Source organism: Schistocerca cancellata, chromosome 2, assembly GCF_023864275.1.
Source record: "Schistocerca cancellata isolate TAMUIC-IGC-003103 chromosome 2, iqSchCanc2.1, whole genome shotgun sequence".
Lineage (NCBI taxonomy): Eukaryota > Metazoa > Arthropoda > Insecta > Orthoptera > Acrididae > Schistocerca > Schistocerca cancellata.
The window spans coordinates 930,421,870-930,439,499 of NC_064627.1; the positions used below are offsets into that span (position 1 = coordinate 930,421,870).

At 39.9% G+C, this 17,630-nt stretch overlaps 1 protein-coding gene across 1 annotated transcript in view; it reads right to left on the minus strand.

Moving 5' to 3' along the window:
* Positions 1 to 17,630, minus strand: part of LOC126162888 (transcription factor Dp-1) — a 235,072-nt gene that overhangs the window by 122,765 nt on the left and 94,677 nt on the right. The gene's annotated exons all lie outside the window — the stretch shown is intronic.

The following is a 17,630-nucleotide window of genomic DNA, read 5'->3' on the forward strand; positions in this document are numbered from 1 at the left end:
GATGAAATGGCGGCAGCAGAGGGGGAGGAATGGTTGTCAACTGTATCCTCCCAAAAGAATAATGCAAGCATTTGCATAAAAATGAACGGTATAACTTTAATTTATGTGCGACTTCTCCTCTACAATTATTCATTCTTCTGGCAACAATTAAGGAAAAAGACAGATTGCTATTCACTTTAAAGACGACACATTGAATTGCAGGCGAAATACTGAAAAGACTTATACATTTAGCTTTTGACCACAGCTTTTTTCAGAATAGGAAACATGTACACATTCATTCCCACAAGCACACTTAACGCATACACAGTTGACGTATCTGGTAGCTCAGACCGGAAGCCATTCCAGTTGTGGCCAGTCATGTGCACGAGATGTGCTTCCTTGCGTGAATGAATGTGTGCACGTTTCCTTTTCTGAAGAAGGCTTTTGTCACAAATTAATTGGGTAACTGTCTTTTCATTGTGCTTGTCTGAAACTCAATGCGTCATGTTTATAGTGAGTAGTAATTTACCTTTATCCTTATATTATTGTTATCCCACCTGGAGTTTCCACTGTTGCATTTTTCTGGCTGATATTTTTATTGTCTAGCAAGTCAGTTACATTGCTGAAAATGTTTTAGTTACAAATTCCTATGTTTCATATTCGACAATGCTTATGTATGTCAAGGTATAAGCCATCTTGTCCTTATACATATACAGTAATGCAACAGCGTTAGACTCACAAACAGTAGCACATAACATATTTCTTTAGTATACATACTGATACACTGTAACATTACTGCATGGATTGGATGTACATTTGTGATTATGTCATAGTTTTTGATTTAAACTCATTGTACAATGGAACTGAGAATAATAATTGACCTACAGAATGAAATGTTACTAGAATTTAACAAGATGAGGGAAAAAAAATGTGGTTAGCATGTAAACATACCCAATATTTATAGTATTCAGTATGCATTAGAGAACCTCAGTCTGTATACAACTAATAAGATTTGGGATTGTAGTTAATACTGTCATTGGTAACTAGAATCTTAATTTGTCTGCGATGAAATCTCAGATTTGTATATCAATTGTTAAATGGGCTTACTTGATGAAATTTACTTCACAAAACAATTTATTGAAAATCTATTATTCATTGCGAATTATGAAAAATTGGAATTTCAACAATATAAAAAACAATTACACGTTGTATGAATGTGAGGGAACGATTGAGGTTCCCTTCTATACTCCTAAGGGGCAGACATGGCTACACCAGTGTGCCAAATAATGAAAGCAACAATAATTAACAAGGTGTGCCCGAAGAAGCACATGAGCTGGCTCGAAGATATTATTTCTAAAAGCTAAAAACTACAATAGAATTTAACGAGTTACTATCTCTTAATAAATGGAGGTTTACGATCATGACTCAGTCTTTTTCAATAGACTGGACTATGAACTGTTTACAGTACTTCGCTCAGCATCGATTAGCAGCGCAGGAAAACTTGCTTCAGTGGTGCGCTTGGCAGTAGAGGGGTGCCCAAGTGGCTGGGAATGGAAGGGTAATAAACCAGGCTCACACTGCAAACATCACTTTGGGTGCTGACACTGTGGGGGTTCGAAAGATGCAGTAGCACTCCTCTCATTAACCGGGCAAAAAAAAAACTACATCTACATACATACTCCGCAATCCACCATACGGTGCATGGCGGAGGGTACACCGTACCACAACTAGCATCTTCTCTCCTTGTTCCACTCCCAAACAGAACGAGGGAAAAATGACTGCCTATATGCCTCTGTACGAGCCCTAATCTCTCTTATCTTTGTGGTCATTCCGCGAAATATAAGTTGGCGGCAGTAAAATTGTACTGCAGTCAGCCTCGAATGCTGGTTCTCTAAATTTCCTCAGTAGCAATCCATGAAAAGAACGCCTCCTTTCCTCCAGAGACTCCCACCCGAGTTCCTTAAGCATTTCCATAACACTCACGTGATGATCAAACCTACCAGTAACAAATCTAGCAGCCCGCCTCTGAATTGCTTCTATGTCCTCCCTCAATCCGACATGATAGGGATCCCAAACGCTCGAGCAGTACTCAAGAATATGTTGTATTAGTGTTTTATAAGTGGTCTCCTTTACAGATGAACCACATCTTCCCAAAATTCTACCAATGAACTGAAGACGACTATCCGCCTTCCCCACAATTGCCATTACATGCTTGTCCCACTTCATATCGCTCTGCAATGTTACGCCAAAATATTTAATCGACGTGAATGTGTCAAGTGCTACACTACTAATGGAGTATTCAAACATTACGGGATTCTTTTTCCTATTCATCTGCATTAATTTACATTTATCTATATCTAGAGTTAGCTGTCATTCTTTACACCAATCACAAATCCTGTCCAAGTCATCTTGTATCCTCCTACAGTCACTCGACGACGACACCTTCCCGTACACCACAGCATCATCAGCAAACAGCCGCACATTGCTATCCACCCTATCCAAAAGATCATTTATGTAGATAGAAAACAACAGCAGACCTACCACACTTCCCTGGGGCACTCCAAATGATATCCTCACCTCCGATGAACACTCACCACCGAAGACAACGTACTGGGTTCTATTACTTAAGAAGTCTTAAAGCCACTCACACATTTGGGACCCAATCCCATATGCTCATACCTTAGTTACGAGTCTGCAGTGGGGCACTGAGTCAAACGCTTTCCGGAAGTCAAGGAATATGACATCAGTCTGATACCCTTCATCCATGGTTCACAAGATATCATGTGAAAAAAGGGCGAGTTGCGTTTCGCAGGAGCAATGCTTTCTAAAGCCGTGCTGATGCATGGACAGCAAGTTCTCTGTCTCAAGGAAATTCATTATATTCGAACTGAGAATATGTTCGAGAAACCTGCAACAAATCGATGTTAAGGATATTGGTCTGTAATTTTGAGGATCCGTCCTTCTACCCTTGTTATATACAGGCGTCACCTGCGTTTTTTTCCAGCTGCTCGGGACTTTACGTTGAGCAAGAGATTCGCAATAAATGCAAGCTAAGTAAGGAGCCAATGCAGTGGAGTACTCTCTGTAAAACCGAATTGGAATCCCGTCAGAACCTGGCGATTTATTTATTTTCAACCCATTCAGCTGCTTCACAACCCCAGGGATGTCTATCACTATGTTCTCCATACGGGAATCTGTACGAGATTCAAACGGCGGTATGTTTGTACGATCCGCCTGTGTGAATGATTTCTCAAATGCTAAATTTAAAATTTCAGCTTTCGTTTTGCTGTCTTCCGTTGCCAGGCCAGACTGATCAGTGAGTGACTAGATGGAAGCCTTCGACCTGCTTACCGATTTTACGTAAGACCAGAATTTCCTTGGGTTTTCAGCAAGATCTTTTGCTAAGGTATGACGGTGGTAGTGGTTGTATGCTTCGCGCATTACTCTTTTTACAGCAGCACGAATCTCTACTAACTTTTGCCTGTCCTCATTCTCCCGATATTTCTTGTACCACGAGTGCAACTGTCTTTGCTTCCTGAACATTCTCTGAATTGCGCTGTTAAACCACGGTGGGCCTTTTCCATCCGTAACCCACTTTTTCGGCACATACTTCTCCAATGCGTGATTTACAATGTGTTTAAAATTTGCCCATAATTCTTCCATGTCCATCGTACCGGAAGTAAATGAAGTCTATTCATTTACTAAATGGGATGCTAACAACTGTTTATCTGCTCTTTCTAGTAAGAATACTCTCTTAGCCTTCTTGACCGACTTTTTAACTTTCATAACCATAGTCGGAATGACAACATCATGATCACTAATCCCTGTCTCAACACTGACACTGTCGATGAGGTCTGGTCTGTTCATGGCTACTGGATCTAAAATATTTCCATTATGCGTTGGCTGTCGATTTAGCTGCTCAAGACAGTTTTTGGATAATGTGTTCAAAAGTAATTCACACGACGGCTTGTCTGTACCACCTGTAATGAATCCATAGACATCCCAGTCTATACTAGGTAGGTTGAAGTCGCCTCCGACTAATATAGCATGATCCGAGTACTTCTGCGATACAGAGTGTAGACTCCCTTTGAATGATTCTAGAACTGTCACGGCGGAACCTGGTGGCCGGTAATAACAGCCAACAATTAACTTTATTTCTCCTAGCCCTATTAAACGTGTCCAGATAACTTCACAATCACATACTACTTCGACCTCAGCAGACACACGTAGTGGCACAGTAGTGACAAGCTACGCAGGTGCAAAACCCTGCCATCCATGCATACTCAGGCGAAGTGTGGCAGACGATGCGAGCCATGTGGCATTGTGCAGGATGAGTTGCTGAGAGTACATCTGGAGAGTGTTGCCTCATTGTAGCACAAGAAGAGACTGCTCAAGCAATGGTTTGGCACTCATTGTGTCTGGAAAGTGTGGCAACTTGAGCTCTACCTCCAGCAAAAGTGACGAGTACCTGTGCTGGGAAGATGTGGTGGACCCTTGGCCGGCAGGCGCTTTAGTGATCGCTGATTTTCGGTCAACGCAGCTCGTTATCTGCTGCTACAGGTGGAGGCAAACAGAAAGAGTTGCCACTTGGTTTCCCCCTTCCAAGCCAAAAACATTGGTACCAATCATGCAGAGGGTTGTTTGGAGCCGATAGTGCTGTTGTTAGTGGCAGTGACGACGACACACTTGTCAGGAATGGTGGGTAGCTGTAGAAGCAGAAGACATCTACATTGGCTGGAAGCTGCAAGAAGGGCAGTGTGGTGGCAACATCAGGATCCCAGGCACTGGGGTGTGTGTCTGTCGTGCAATCGGTTGGTGGCTGGTCAGGGACAGTATTAGTTGGTGGTGTGTTGCACGTGGCGTCAGGGTTGGCATATCAGCCTGTGGTACGTCAGGCACACCACAGGGGATGATGTTGGCCTGTGTCGTATCATAGGCAGTGTTGGTGGAGCTGCGGTGATAGGCAGAGGCAACTCCACCTCAATACTAGTGCTATGCTCGTTGGCTGGAAGAGGCTCTAGGATATAGGCCATTTGAGCCTGTCTATGGAAACAGTTGTTGTGGCACCATTCAGATGAATGGAGAACGTCATGTCTCCGTGTTGCCCAAGCGTGAGGGCAGAGCGGTGGAATGTATGTGTCCACCTGAAGCATGACATGGGCACATGCTCTCAAGTCATTGTGGATGAAGATTGGGAGTCACCATGATACTGCGGAGGTGCTGGCAGCAGTAGTGAGGAGGGGAAACGGAGGGGGATGGGAGTGGGATTTAGTAGTTGTTTGCAGGAGGTAGTGGACAGAGGAACTAGCATCATTCAAATCCTGTACAAACAGGTGCCGTGAAATGGTACAGCAAACACGCACCCCTATTCCCGGTGTCTACCAGGGCTTGGGGACCAGAAGCACGGAGGTCTTCAGCTGGAAGTATCCTCACCAAACCTCTGGTGGTATCAGTATGTTGCCCCTAGTTGGCAGCGGCCATCAGGGGGTGATTAGGACCACATCAGGAGGGGTATCTATGTAGTGGACTGGCCAGACAGCCAATCCACTATGACCGGTAGCCGAAAAGCACGTGTTAAACTCACGCAGGCTGGCGTGAGGTCTGGAACAGGACAATGTAATTAATATAGCCAATAAGGTACGTTGCTGCTGGAATACTTAACTTTAATCCATAATTGGTGTACATCGCTCTTGACGGTACATTAATAACAATCTCAATATAAACTGGTAATGGCGCCTTGCTAGGTCGTAGCAAATGACGTAGCTGAAGGCTATGCTAACTATCGTCTCGGCAAATGAGAGCGTATTTGTCAGTGTAGCATCGCTAGCAAAGTCGTCTGTACAACTGGGGCGAGTGCTAGGAAGTCTCTCTAGACCTGTCGTGTGGCGGCGCTCGGTCTGCAATCACTGACAGTGGCGACATGCGGGTCCAACGTATACTAGCGGACCGCAGCCGATTTAAAGGCTACCACCTAGCAAGTGTGCTGTCTGGCGGTGACACCACAGTCTATTTTTGCCTGGCCCAGCATTGCATGGGTGGGGGCGATCAGCACCTGGCGGTAGGTGCTGGAGGTAAGTGCTGCCATCTCAGAGCTCAGGTGCATCAAAATCTGGTAGGGGTCAGGCGTCAGTGTGCTGGGCAGAGGATTGTTAGCAACAGGTTGTGCAAGTGACATCACGGAATAGGAGTACTGGGGTGGGGTGGGAGGGGTGAGAGCCACGTAGTATTGTGCGGGACGAGCTGCCCTGAGCATGGCCAGGTGGTGCTACCTTGTCAAATCGGAGGAGGAGGAAGAGACTGCTCGAGCGATGGTTCGGTGTGTTTGGCATCCAGAAGGCACAATGAGGTTGCTGGGGAGATGCGGTGGTACGTTGGCCAGAGGGCGCTTTACTGATCACTGATTTTCGGTCAGCTCAGCCCGTCATCTGCTGTTACAGGTAGAGGCAAACGGAAGGAGTAGGCATAAACGTATATAAGGGCCAGAGTTAGGTCGAAGTTGCCAGAGCAAGCAAGTGGTAGTTAAATGCAGTATCACTAAGTATAGTTACGATTTTTAAATCGACAGTTAATAAAAGAAGTACTTACACAAATTGGATCTCTAAATTTATTTAGAAAGTATAAAACCAGTTCCACATCAAGAATATAATTAACAAATGCAAAATGCCGGACTTTCGCTTACGGAAAAACCAACCGGTTAAAACTAATACCAGTATTTTTCAGTATTTGTTTGGTTTTGGTTGTAACAGGTGTTTTTTTTTAATATTTACTAATAACTAAATAAAAGAAACCGATACATCAATTAGCCATAGTAGCAGATAGATATATATAATGGAAAGCGACCAGTGCTATTTTAACAACAACACCGGCAGAACTGAGCAACAAACACATGGCATAAGAATTGGTACAGCATTGCTGAGACAGTAATGTATTTGTTACCATGTGGTGTAGCCTATTAGAGGGTACAAGTGGACACGCAGGGCACAAGACTTGCCCCACCTGGTCTCTACAGTTGTTTCTCACTGTTGTATTACAGGATGTATTTTATAAAGTGCAGAGTCAATGCAGTACAATGCTACATTTTCTTTAAAAAAATAAAAAGGGGAGGAGCCACAACAAACGTGCAAATCGTGGGAAGAGATTCATTTATAGTTTATGACAGAAATAGGAAGTGGCTGATCTGTTGTCTGTGTCTACGTAACATACCTTTATCTGCTTGTATCCCTTGAACGTGGACAAATTAACATTGAAAATTTAGTTCTTCAACCTCATTTTCACCCTTTAACACAGACTATTCGTAATGCCCAAATAGGGGATGATACTTTATCACATTATTTTTGAGCAGAGTTTCAAAAAACTGAAATCCATAGGAGAATACTGGTGATTTCTTCCTAGTTTTCAACAACTGCTCGCTTTTCAATAAAAGCAATGAATGGTGGACAGACTAAGTTTTATTTTATCTGCCTATTTAATTTAATATTTTCATTCTGTGTATCTTGAACTGAGGCAGCCAACATTTTTCCGTCTTCCTTCAATTTCATGTTTAATACAGGAAATAAAGGAATAAAAAATGGAAAATCGGTTATTTCAGAAACTGGTTATTCTGAGCACTTTTAAGAGTTGGGTTAAACTGGCACCTAAGAAACTGATGTACCTGAAAACTCATTTCAGCGATAACTGTCATCCCTAATTTAACTGTGAAATAAAATGTAGAATTTTCCAGTCAAAAATTGTCGCCGACACTCGGGTATTTGAGCTGAGTATTTGAGAACTCCTGTTAAGTTTACTGTTTAACAGCTCTTGCACTGCTTAATAGAAGTGTAGTTTCTAACAAAAGCTTCTCATGTGACTGAACAGTTCAATTGAATAATCCAAGCAGTCACAGAGGTTGGGATTATTAGCAGATGGGAGCTCCACTGTTATGTGCATTATGGGGGCCCTCAATAAAATGGTCATCAAGGAGGGGAAGAAAACCAAAGTGCACTCCATGTGCATACTGGGTGAAGACATTCTAGATGGGAACAGGTCCTTCCAGATGCCATGAAGAGCACAGAGTGCAGCCAAATGCAGCTGGTGGCTCATGTCAGTACCAATCACGCGTGTCACTTTGGATCGGAAGAGATTCTCTCTGGTTTTGAGCAGCTTGGTCTTGCTTGTGAGATGAAAGCAGAGCTCACCATTTGTAGCATAGGTGACAGAACCAACTGCGGACCACTGGTAAGGAGCCAAGTGGAAGGTCTGATCCAGAGGCTCCGACTGTTCTGCGACCATGCAGACTCAGATTTCTTGACTTGCACTACAGGGTGGTGGGGTTTTGGGTTCTGTTAAACAGGACAGGAGTCCATTACATTCAGGAGATGGCTACACAGGTAGTGGGGGCTGTGTGGCACGGACTGGGCCTTTTTTTAGGTTAGAGGGCCTTGAGGGAACAGAAAGAGCTTCAGTCTCACAGGGTGCAGGTTGAACACAGGAAGAACATATACCTAGGAACCATGTGTATAACAGTTGTAAATTGTCATAGTTGTGTTGGGGAAGTACCAGAGGTCCAGGTGCTAGTAGAAAGCACTGATGCTCAGATCATTATACGACCGAAAGCTGGCTCTAAAGCCAGAGATAAGTTCAGCCAAAATTTTTGCTGAAGACCTACCGTATTTACTCGAATGTAAGCCGCACTCGAATCTAAGCCGCACCTGAAAACTGAGACTCGAAATAAAGGAAAAAAAATTTCCCGAATCTAAGCTGCACGTGAAATTTGAGACTCGAAATTCAAGGGGAGAGAAAAGTTTTAAGCCGCACCTCCAAATCGAAACAAAGTTGGTCCATTGTACGAGTAATATGAGACACAATTTAGGTTGAATGAATGACGATACAGCTACAGTAGTTTGGTTCGAGTCGAAAGCTTAGCAGTTAAGCTTTACCAGGTAGCCATTGCTATGCGTCAGGCGCTCCGTCCGTATTTATACGGATACCCTTCCTTTTTCACGTGCTTCGTCTGGTTTGAATCGATTGCTTATTTTGCTTTGATCTGATAAGTGCCGTTTTCTATGTTATAGGTGTTTACGTCACTCACTCCAAGCTGAAAATGCATTACTATACTGTGTCATGCATTGTTTGTCGCATTCTGATAGTGCGTGTTTACGGTCTGTCGCTGCTCGCGGCATGGCTTGCTTTTGTGCGCGCTACCGCCGCCTACAATTAAAAAAGAAAGGAATCTCTCATTAGCGAAACAATGGCAAGAGACTGCTATTTGTTGTTACTTACACTGCTGCTTTCTTTGATAATGATCAACAAGAACCAAATAATAGACTGCGTATGATAGAACATGTTCTTAACGAGAGTTGGCGAAAATTTTTCTCCGTTTGAAAATCTTTGCGGCCGCTTCTTTAGTACATCAAATTCTGCACAGAAATTAGTCATCTTAGATTTAAAAATCTAGTCAGTTGCCGTGCTTCATTTCTGACTGTATCACTATTAGGCATAAGAGTAATACGAATATAAACATGACACGATACGTATTTTCTTCCGCGTTTGCTGTTGTCTCACTCTAGTTTCGTAGTTTATTTGGCAGACAGGATTTAAATGAGATAGAAGCAAACATGAAAGAATACATGGCAAAATGTTTATATTCGTATTATTCTTATGGTGAAGAGAATATTGCTTGTGATTCACAATTCATAAAAGTTCTTATTAGCAACCATCTCTTCTCACAGGTAGGAAAAAATTCAGAACGTAGAGTTGGCCATATTGGAAAAAATCCCAGTATTACCAGTCGGATTTTCGTAGTACATTGAAATTCGAAGATGAACAATACGGAATTTGTATTTACTTCGTTGGATAATGTATGAAAATGCAGTGGTCGAAACTCGGGCGGAGAAAAAAAAGCTCGTCTTCCAATTTTTTTTTTTATTTTTTTTTTATTTTATTTACTGACGCAGAGGTTCTGGCGCCAGTATTTATCTTTGTGCCTACAAAGGATGCCTGTGTAGCGCTACATATATTCGACGGCAGAAGTTAGTTGTGGCGGCTCCTATCAACATTTTTCAGAACTTCAGCTTGCTTTGCACTCGATTCTAAGCCGCAGGCGGTTTTTTGGATTACAAAAACCGGGAAAAAAGTGCGGCTTAGATTCGAGTAAATACGGTAATGGTGTTCAGAAAGTATAGGCTAATTACAGTTGGTGGTGGCCTGTTTGTTGCTGTTAGAAGTAGATTATCTTGTAGTGAAATATAAGTAAATGGTTCCTGCGAGTTAGTATGGATAGATGTCAGTCTTGGCAACTGGAATAAAATAATTATTGGGTCATTCCATGTCAAATCAACACACCTATTTTACCTCACCATTTTAGATTTTGCTAAAATTTAGTATACTTATAGTGGGGGCTGAAACTAAGAAAAATTCCAAATTTCAATTTTTTTATCTCAAACCATTCCTGAAATATGGCTATGTAAACTTTTCAAAAACCAGCCAAAAATGTGTGAACGGACTTTTTTTTAAACTGGCCTACCAGCTGCTCTAATTGAGCTAGAGAGCTGGGATTTTGCATGCTCTTTCCAGGGATATACAACAAAACATAGCTTCTAATTAATAACCCTTCTTTCAAAATACTAATTAATTTTTTGATTTAATTTTTTTTACAAAAATACACATCTGAAAATTTTCAAAATATTTCCACAACTACTTCTACTGTTGTAAATCACATGGCAAAACATAAATGTGGGATGATGATGGGTTCATTGTTAAAAAAATTATTCTGGACTCTCGTTTTTCACTAACAGCCGTAGTTTGACCAAACTGACCTTTAACAAACAGGAATTTCATTAAAATATACTGAAAGGTAAGGAAAAGATAGTATAATATCAAAACATCACCTTATTAAAACAAAAGTAATAAGCATATTGTGTAATTGATTGCTTATTTCAATTTCATACAAGTTAACTAACAGTATATTAACTGACAAAACAAAAAAGTTTGAGCATTTAGCTACAAATTGAAATAAAGTATGAAAAAGTACAAGTGTTTACGTAATAGTTCTGATGCATGTTGTTTGGAATGAAACTATTAAAAAAATTAAATACATAATGCTTGTTTTTGAGTAACAGGTATCTATACATAGCTAAATTTAACACAATCGGTACTAACAGTAATTTTGGAACAACTTTCTATAAAATATACGTTAACACTAACCTGAGACAAAAATTAAGTTTTGAGTTGAAAGCAGTTTCCCAATAAATTGTCTTGGAACTTCACAGATTACATTTTAAGAAAGCCAAATGGGTTTGGTTTACATAACTTTCATTAAGAATGTATGTTCTCCCTGTCAGAGTAAATGAATTTACTTTTGTGACAACATCCACAACTGACACCCAAAGGACATCTGCATGTGCGTGATAGGAGAATGACTTAGCTGGTCCACATGGATGAAGAAAAGTTATTTTCACTTTATCAAGTTGGTTTTTTTTCTTCTTCTAAAATGTACCCAAGCCACCAGTTTCAGCCATATACAGTGGTGACATAGCCTGTTACATCTTGTAACTTCAGTTTGTCTGGTGGTGATGTTACTTCCCTCTCCCAACTCTGCACATCACTTGAAAAGTATCCGACTATTAATTTTGATGTAGTGTTGGGAATGAAAGTGTGAAATTGCTGTGTTCCTTCGATTGTCAATGCTTCTTCAAGCCAGCTTTTTAATAATATTTCTGAAGCAGCATAGTCTTCTTGAGTGGAATACGCAAAATTAACATTTGTGATATTATCTACTGTCCCCTCAAATAGACCTCGTGGGGTTTGGATCTGATTTTGGTATGGCCTTCGCAAACTTGCACTAGTTGCCAGTCTCTTAACTGAACCCCCTACTCCATCATAAGGCCCTTTCCCATGTACTGTGGCTGAAAAGTGCCACTCAGCTTTTATGTTTAAGTCTTCCTCGTGAAGGCATAGGTTTAGGAAGTTTTTCTTATTTTTGTACTGGGCAGCAGAACTGCCAGAATAATAGTATATCTTTTTTTGGAAGCTTTTGAAATTTATTTGTTAGATAAGAAATAAGCTTCTTTTGAAAGGTGTAAACTGCAACTGTATTGTGCTCCAGGCAATCAGAAACAATGACAAAGCTCATATGCTCAATTTAGTCTTCCTGTTTGTAATATATAACAAATAAATGAATGGTAATCTGTTGTCTTGTCCAGTGGTAGCTCTGAGCTTCATCCTGTAGAACTATACTATAACTTTCCAAAAAATCACATATGACAACAAATTCAGATTCCATAAGATTTTCTCCTGTGGAGTTAAGGAATGTTCATTGTTGCTTGGCAATGAAGTCATGCCGAATCAAAGTAGACATCTTACTACAAAATAAATCTATGAATTCTTCAGAAGTTTTCTGAACGATTTCCAGATTACAGCGGTCAACTGACATCCACTGTCGGAACACAACTCATTCAATTAAGTTTCCATCAAAAGAGTATTGTAAAATTTTATGTATGACAGTTTCTCCTGGGCAATATTTACAGTTTCCCATGTTACAATAAACTGATGATGGGTTGCAAAACATTTTTGCAATGCACTGCTTATAATTGTTTAAGCTGCTGTTTGTTACTGTATTTAGTTTGGCATTTTCTATTATTAATTTTATGTTTCGGTGAGTTGTGCACACACAGACAGTGTGTGTGTGTGTGTGTGTGTGTGTGTGTGTGTGTGTGTGTGTGTGCGCGCGCGCGCACCACTCCAGCCAGCAAATACACAATGTTTCGGTCTCAACTCAGCAAATTTAGAGAAACCTATTTTTATGTTAGGAAACTTGTCTTTAAATTGTTTGTAAGCTTCTTTATGGTTACACAAAATAAGTCTTTTTGATATTTTTGTTTTACTTCCACTTGGTTCTGTAATTGTCACACAATCTTTAAATACCTGGCATTGCCCGGCTAACTTCATCATTTTCATAAAATGAATGTACAGTTTTGACAGTTTCTGTTGGTAAACACTTCCCTGGTTTTGGGTTTGGACCTTCCATGAATCTTTTCTCTTTCAAAATTTTTTTGGACTGCCGAACAATGTAATTAGGAGCATTAAATTCCCTCATTTTCCTGACACTCCAGACACTCCACTCCTCAGGTAAACTTGTAACAATCATCAGTTTTTTTGCTCTACTTATAGAATTACTAAAGTCTGTTTTGAGGTTTTGAAGAACGGATTCATCAGTATCAGTATCTGACGAAGTTTCAGCAGCAAAAAAATGTTTACGTGTCACTGAGGAGGAGATTTTTTTTACTTTTGATTTGGCGTAACACCTAGATGTTAATTTTTTCTTATCAATTGGGGACTCACCTAGTTCTTGAAGTGATGTGTTAAGTGTTTGAACAATCACTGAAGTTGCAGTGAAGACAGGTTCTTCGTCTGGGATGATTATCTCTGATTCATAAGAATCTTCAACACTTTTATCACTCATGGGCTTCGGTGTATTTTTCAATGTGGTTACATCTTTCCTACATTTATCACAAATCCTGCCACCACTACGTATTTGTGGAAATAATTAAGGCATCCATGCTGTGACATTTCTGTTTTTTTCTGTCTCTAATAAAATGATTTGACTTCTTCAATGGATTACAACACTGCACTCTTACAGCACTGCACTTTTTACTTGGCTCCATATTGATACAAAAACCACTAATAAACTCTCCTTCAATTTATAGATTTACTTGTAAATGAAGTGTTAAATACACTAGATACAAACTGGTCAACTCAGAGGTAACAATTGATTTGCACTAAAACCACAGTGCACAATAATGCTGTAGGCACACCAAACCTTAGAATGTAACAGTCTTATATCCTCTCAACAATGGCTCCAGTCTCTGAATGATTGTACAGACATCAAACACTGTGCTTGTTTCAACTTGTTGACAGCCTGCTGCATACATAGACAGGAACACAAGCATGCTCAGCCTTCATACAGTGGCTAACGAAATGTGCATTTTTGGACCGGAAGTATTCCATCAATAGTCTACTTACAAGTTTTTCACACCTTATTTAAATCTTAGCTATAGGTCCCACACTCAAAATTTCGTTTTGCCAGTTAATAGCCTATTAGTAGGAAAAAAAACCCCACAACAATCAATTATAGAAAATGATGTTTAGTTTTGTTTCAAAAAGGTGATATTTTGATATTACTAGCACTTTTTTACTTACCTTTCAGTAAATTTTAATGAAATTCCTGTTTGTTGAAGGTCAGTTTGTGAAAAATACGGCCGTTTGTGAAAAATACGGCCGTTTGTGAAAAATACGGCCGTTTGTGAAAAATACGGCCGTTTGTGAAAAATACGGCCGTTTGTGAAAAATACGGCCGTTTGTGAAAAATACGGCCGTTTGTGAAAAATACGGCCGTTTGTGAAAAATACGGCCGTTTGTGAAAAATACGGCCGTTTGTGAAAAATACGGCCGTTTGTGAAAAATACGGCCGTTTGTGAAAAATACGGCCGTTTGTGAAAAATACGGCCGTTTGTGAAAAATACGGCCGTTTGTGAAAAATACGGCCGTTTGTGAAAAATAAGAATCAGAAAATTTTTTTTTAACAATGAACCCATCATCATCCCACATTTATATTTTGCCATGTGATTTACAACAATATGAAGTAGTTATGGAAATATTTCAAAAATTTTCAATTATGTGCTTGTTGTAAAAAAAATTAAATCACAATATTAATTAGTATTTTGAAAAAGGTTATTAATTAGAAGCTGTTTTGTTGTATATCACTGGAAAGAGCATGAAAAATGCTGCAAAATGACACCTTTCCCAGCTCTCTAGCTCAATTGGGGCAGTTCCCAGGGCAATTTAAAATAAGTCCATTCACACATTTTTGACCAGTTTTTGAAAAGTTTACATGACCATATTCAGAAATGGTTTGAGGTTAAAAATTGAAATTTGGAATTTTTTTTAGTTTCAGCACCCTCTATACGTATACCAACTTTCAGCAAAATCTAAGAGGGTGAGCTCAAATTTTTATTTAAAGTGTACTGATTTGACATAGAATGACCCTATTGGATCCTTTTACCGACCTCCCAACTCAGGTGATATAATTTCTGAGAAGTTCAAAGGAAACTTCAGTCTAATTTCAAACACATACTCGACCTATACAGTTTTAATCGGTTGTGAGTTCAGTTTACCCTTGATATGTTCGCAACAATACATGTTTAAATCCAGAGGTGTGCATTCAAAAACATCTGAAATTGTGCTAAACGCATTTTTAGGAAATTATTTTGGGCAACTAGTTTGTGAGCTCACTCAAATAGTAAACGGTTACGGAAACACACTTGATCTCATAGCAACAAACAGTGCTGAGCTAATGATGAGCATAAACATGGATACAGGGATTAGTGAACACAGGGTGGTTGTAGTGAGACTGAATACCGTCAACCCCCCCCCCCCCCCCCCCCCCAGATAAAAATTTGCTTGACGTTTTCCAGAGAGAGATCAAAACAAATTGTGAAGTGATTCAGATAACTTACCAGTATGGTGCGAAAATTGGGAACTGACCCTAAATTAACAAAAGTGTGAGGTCATCCACATGAGTGCTGAAAGGAATCCGTTAAACATTGGTTATACGACAAATCAGTCAAATTTAATAGCCATAAGTTCAACTAAATATCTAGGAATTACAATTACGAAACTCTTTAAGTTGGAAAGAAGACTTAGATCACGTCGTGGGAAAGGAGAACTAAAGACTGCAAATTATTGGCAGAACACTTAAAAGATGCAACAGATCTACTAAAGAGACTGGCTACACTATGCTTGTCCGTCCTCTTTTGCAGTACTTCTGCATAGTGTGGGATCCTCACCAGATAGGATTAACTGTGTACATCAAGGAAGTTCAAAGAAGGGCAGCACATTTTACATTATTGAGAAACAGGGGAGAGAGTGTCACAGATGTGATACACAATTTAGGGGACACATCATTAAAACAAAGGCATTTCTCACTGCAGCGGCTCTTCTCAAAATTTCAATCAGCAATTTTTTTATGCTGACCTACACAGAGAACAATGATCATCATAACATAAGGGAAATCAGAAGCTCGCACAGAAAGATATAGGTGTTTATTTTTTCTGTGCACTGTTCGAGTGGAACAATGGAGAATTGTTGTGAAGGTTCTTCGATGAACCCTCTGCCAGGCACATAAGTGTGATTTGCAGAGAAGCCACGTAGGTGTAGACAAATCAGAAAACACAAATCTAGATTTGATGTTGACAAATTTTAACCTTTGACAACAACAGACTTTTTATACACACTGTAAAGAACACTGATAGCTGCACAAAAATGTTGTTTCCCAAAACATTTACATAAACTCAACTTCAATTTTCCCCAGTGTACAGTAGCAAACAATATGTATTTCACAATTAAGGAAATAGTTTCTTAAAAGTGTAATCCGTTTAATTTGTCATGCATTTTTTCTGAGATAACTTGTTTGCTGCACACCAGTAAACTTTCCTGGTAATTAATTTGATAAATAAAAAGTCTACTCAGCTACCAGCAGCATAACACCACCCCCCCCCCCCCCCCCCACACACACACACAAGACTGTTGAGGTGAGAAGGAAAGACTGATTGTTGGGGACTGTATCGGACAATATTTGAAAACCTGATAGCTTAAAGACGGAAGACAGGGTAATATGCAAGACAGAGATTACTACTAAAACATCGAGCTCGGGTTAATAAGAGTTACTCCTAACAGAGATGGCAAGGGGTGGTGAAAAATAGATGGAAAAGACAATGAAAAATGTAGGAAATTAAAACGGAGTGAAGCAAAGAGTAGTTACAGTGAAGAAAAGCTGAGACGGAAGACATTAATGTAAATTAAGTCCAGGTGGGTGGCGAGAACCAACGACATGTTTTAGTGCTAGTTCCCACCTGTGAAGTACTGAGAAACTGGTATCTGGGGGAAGAATCCAGATGGCATGTGTGGTGAAACAGTCACTAAGATCACGAATGTCATACATTAATTTCTTTTGTCACAACTTTTCTTCACTGTAACTACTGTTTGCTTCACTCCATTTTAATTTCCTACATCTTTCGTTGCCTTTACCGTCTATTTTTCACCGCCCTCTCCCACCTCTGTTACATACAATGTACTTAGCTTCTCACTCTTATTAACTCATGCACGATGTTTCAGTAGTATCTCTGTCTTGCATGTTACCCTGTCTTCACCTTTAAGCTCTCCAGTTTTCAAATCTCGTTTGTTGCAGTACCCCAACAATAAGTCTTTCCTTCTCATCCAATACAGTAAGTCTCCCTTGACCTGTGGTTCAGGGCTATTTTCCCAAAATCTAACCCTTTTCCTTCACCCTTCTTCCTTCCCCTTCAACCCTTCTGTCTGAAGGGGGAGCCAATGGCTCCGAAAGTTTGCCAATCACAACAGTCTTTTGTGTGTGCGTTCTGCCGCCGCTTGGTGAGTAGATTTTTTATCTACCCAATTAAATAATTTTATCAATAATAGATTGTTTTCATTGTTATTTTTCTGATAATTAGTTATCTTTGTTCAACGAAATCAGTATTTACAACATAATCTGCAATAACACTAATAACAACACTAATGAAAGGAAACTACTTAAACCAAATTTTAATAAAAATGTGCTAGTCTACATATAATGAAACATGCCGTATTCTTCCAGTTAA